Raw genomic sequence first — 4,662 nt, 5'->3', positions numbered from 1 at the left:
CTGGAGCTGGAGGTGTCTCTTAACTCAGGCAGCTACTGGCTGCTGAGGCTGACAAACTCAAGGTTGACAAGTAAGTGGCACAGTCTCAAGATTATCAAGCAACACATCAGGCTACTAGTTCAAGTCCAGAAACAGTCCCAAGATCAGCAGACAACATGGCAGGCTGCTGAATGAAGACATCTAAATTCAGGGTCCAAGCATGCCAAAAAGCTCAAGAGCTTTCTCAAGGCATCTTCCTATATAATGGAAGCAGGCCATATCCCTAAGGCAGCTATTCAGCAGCTATTTACCAGTCTCATCATGGAGAATTACTACATCCCACAGCCCAGACATTTAAAACCAGGCCCAGCCAAGTTGACACTTACCTTCACTACCAAACCAGCCTAAGAAATTTGGTACCACAAATGGTTCTAGAGAAACAAAATCATAAGGATGGTTTTCTACACCAATTTTCTAAATTGGTTCTCAAGTCTGATTAGTTATAAAGGTGCTGATGACTCTACTTCCATTAGTAAAGAGGGTATTGCTAATTCGTGGTGTGAGGTGGCAATATTAATACACAAAATAGTACCACCAGTATATTAAGTATTGGTGAGAAGTGAGTTTCTGGGTGACTGCATGTTTGATACTTTTCTTCAATTTTGTCAGAATAAGAGTATAAAGAGGCTAGTCGGTTGGTCCTAAATAGAACAGACAATGTGGTGAAAGAAGGAGATGAGCTCAGGGCTGCAAAGCCACAATTCAAGCACTGAATAAAAGACCTCAATGTTTCCATTTGTTCCCTGAAAGAAAGCCTTATTTCTTGTAGTAACAGAGCTGATGTTGTGAAAACATAACCCAGAGTTTTATCATAAGAGTGGATGAATTACAATGCCAATTGAATTGTCATCCTTGAATGGTGTTTGATATTAAAGTGAGGGCATTAATTGGGAAGAAATAGAATCTAGAAACTTGGGATGGGAACATATGGGCAGATAATCAGGAAGCTGAGGACACTGACCCCTTAAATTCCATTGAATCACTCCTCCCAGCAGAAACACCTTGCTTGCACCCATCTGAATAACCCAGCTGTGCTAGCTGAGTCATTGTTTGAGATATCAACTGGGGTGGCACCTGGAGCATTGTCTGAGGCAGATGCCTTGCAAGATGCTGCTGAATGTTCCCACAAACCACCCCAGCACCCATTGCTGCTTCTAGACCTTTAACTAGACTTAAGTCCCTGTGACCCCCAAAAAGTGAAGTCCAAAGTAAGACCCAGGAAGAGATATGCTACACTCTGAAAGAAATGCTTGATGTTTCTCTTATGTATTAATAGAAACCTGGAGAATGTGTGTGGGAATAGCTACTAAGGGTGTAGGGTAATGGCACAAGGGATGTAGACTTGGATCAGTCTTATAGATTTGGGCTCACTAAACATAGATTTTTCATTCAGTGTTTTAGCTCAAGAGGTTAGGTAAGGATCCAATAGTTTTTCAAGTTGGTGTACTGAGGCATGGATTATTTGGTGGCCTATTATAAGTAAAATTTAAGTACTAGATCCACCTTTGTACACTGCAGAAGAAGGTATCCAAAGGCTTAGGAAAATTGGCATGTTAAAGCGGATTTATCCAATTAGACCCACAGACCCACACATGGAATGCCCAGAGGACACATCTTTTACCACAATGATGAGGAATGAATTTGTGAAGGGAACCCCAGCATCTTTGAAGACTGCTGTGATTGCTATTTTATGTAAGCCAGATTTGACAGTGGGAACTTCCCCACTTGAATTATGACACTAAGCCACAATGGGGCTGATTGGACCCATTAATCAACAAAAACAAAGTGGGTATGGTTACTATCATGGACAGCAGAGTCAAAGCAGTGATCAGAAACATTTGACTTGGATGGATTTTTTGCATTGGCTACTTAGGCATGGTGTCCCTAGAAGTGAAATAGATGGGTAATCTACTAAATACTTGATCTGTACAAGCAGAATAGAAGCTCTGGTGGTGCAGCAGATAAAGCATATAGTTGCTAACCAGAAGGTTGGTGGTTAAAACCCACCAGCTTTTCTGTGGGAGGAAGATAAGGCATTGTACTTACATAATGATTTGCAGCCTTAGAAACCCAATGAGTGTCACTATGAGTTGGAATAAACTTGATGGCAGTGGATTTTTTTTTTTTTTTTTTAATACAAGTAGAAGAATATTAGGTCAAATGAACAGCAATGTAACTTGAAGTGCCAGAATAGAGAGTCATGTCCCCTCAGTCAATTTCCATACTTGAGACAGTTTACAGACTCACAACCTTTTCAATGAAGGGGAGGCTAAGTCCCCTTGAGGAAACATCTAACTATACTGCCAAAAATTTATATTGTTAATCTTTCTCCTAGCCTTCCCCAAAGGGATTCATGGCCTTCTATGACAGTGAGGGTCCACTGGGGAAAAGAAAATAATCAGAATTTTGGGGGATTACTGGATGTTGGTTTTGAACTGACATTAATTCTAGTAGGCCCAAAACATCACTGTGGCCCCCCAACCAAAGTGGGGGCACATAAAGATCAAGTTATTGATGGAATCTTACCTCAGGTCCTTCTCACAGTGAGTCCAGTGGATCCCCAACCCATCCTGTAGTTCCTGAATGCATAATTGGCATAGACATACTCAGCAATGGTAGAAACACCCCCCCACACATGCACACACAATGGATCCCTGATATGTGGAATAAAAGCTATTAAGGTAGGAAAAGCCAAGTGGAAGCCATTAGAACTGCCCCTGCCTAGGAAGATGGTAAACCAAAAGCAATATTGCATTTCTGGAAGGATTGCATAGAGTGCCACCATCAAGGACTTGAAGGATGCAAGGTGGTGATACCTACCACATCCCCATTTAATTCACCTATTTGTCCTGTGCAAAAAGCAGATGGGTCTTGGAGAATGACAGTAGATTATCATAAACTTAACCAAGTGGTAAGTCCAATTGCAGCTGCTGTTCCAGATGTGGTTTTATTGCTGAGCAAATTAATACATATCCTGGTACCTGATATGCAGCTATTGATCTAGCCAATGCCTTTTTCTCAATTCCAGTTTCAAAGGATCACCAGAAGCCGTTTGCCTTCAACTGGCAAGGTCAGCAATACACTTCATGGTCCTACCTCAGGGATATATCAACTCTCCAACACTATGTCGTAATTTATTCTGCAAGGAGCTTGATCACCTTTCCCCTCTCTAAGACATCACACGGGTCCATTACATTGATGACATTATGCTGATTGGACCTAGTAAGGAGGAAATATCAATGACTCAAGAATTATAGTAAGACATTTGCACACTAAAGGGTGGGAAATTAACCCAACAAAAATTCAGGAGCCTTCTATTTCAGTGAAATTTCTAGGGGTCCAGTGGTGTGAGGCATGTTGAGATACTCCTACTAAATGAAGGATAACATTTTATCTGGCTCCTCTCACTACAAAAAAGGAGTTGAAATGCCTGGTGGACCTCTTTGGAATTTGGAAGCAATATATCCCTCATTTGGGTGTGCTACTCTGGTCTATTATCAAGTGACTAAAAAAGCTGATAGTTTTATTGGGTTGGGACCCAGAACAAAAGAAGGCTCTGTAACAGGTTCAGGCTGCTATGCAAGAAGCTCTGCCACTTGAGACAAATTATCTGGCTGATCCAATGGTGCTTGAATTGGCAGTGGCAGATAGAAATGCTGTTTGAGTCTTTGGCAGGCCCCTTTTGGTGAATCACAGTGAAGACCCTTAGGATTTTAGATCAAAGTACTGCCATCCTCTGCAGATAACTGCTTTCCTTTTGAGAAACAACTTTGGGCTTGTAATTGGGCCTTAGCAGAGACTGAACAACTAACCATGGGCCACCAAGTCACCATGTGGCCTGAGCTGCCTGTCATGAACTGGGTGTTGTCTGACCTACAGAGTCATAAAGTTGGATGTGCATGACAACACTCCATCATTAAATGGAAGTGGTATATAAGAGATTTGGCTTGAGCAAGCCTGAAGGCATAAGTTGCATGAGGAAGTTGCCCCAGTGCCTATGGTCTCCACTTCGGTTACATTACCTTCCCTCTCCTAGTCTGCACTTATGGCCTCTTGGGGAGCTCCTTATGACCAGTTGACTGAGGAAGAGAAAACTCGTGCCTGGTTTACAGATGGTTCTGAGTGATATGCTGGCACCATTCAAGAGTGGACAGCAGCAGCACTGTAGCCCCTTTCTGGTACCTCCCTGAAGGACAGTGGTGAAGGGAAATTCTCTCAATGAGCAGAACTTCAAGCAGTGCATCTGGTTGTTCACTTTGCTTGGAAGGAGAAATGGCTGTGTGTGATTGTATACTGATTCATGAGATGTGGATAAGGTTTGACTGGATGGTCAGGGACTTGAAAGGAACATGATTGGAAAATTGGTGACAAAGCTCAGGGTACATCAAGCTCAATTGGCATACATACTACATAAAATCACTGTTTCACATCCCACTTTGGTGAGTAGCAACTGGGATCTTAAAAGCTTGCAAGCAGCCATCTAAATGCAATGACAGGTCTCTCCTCATCCAGAGCAAAGAAGAATGAAGAAAACCAAAGAGTCATGGAAACAATTAGTCCAAGGGACTGGTACACCTTGCACTCAGTCTATATGATTATGAGATCAGAAGAACTAGATGGTGC

General features: G+C 42.2%; 1 pseudogene; it reads left to right on the top strand.

Annotated features, from left to right (window-relative positions):
* The first annotated feature begins 1,787 nt into the window (after positions 1 to 1,787).
* LOC122150151 overlaps positions 1,788 to 4,662 on the top strand; it is a 13,934-nt pseudogene continuing 11,059 nt past the window's right edge.

Source organism: Orycteropus afer, unplaced genomic scaffold (genome assembly GCF_000298275.1).
Source record: "Orycteropus afer afer isolate SDZICR_OR568_19922 unplaced genomic scaffold, OryAfe1.0 scaffold00097, whole genome shotgun sequence".
In the NCBI taxonomy this organism is placed as follows: Eukaryota; Metazoa; Chordata; class Mammalia; order Tubulidentata; family Orycteropodidae; genus Orycteropus; species Orycteropus afer.
Note: the sequence above shows the minus strand (reverse complement) of the source record. Positions and strands in the feature narration are given on the sequence as shown.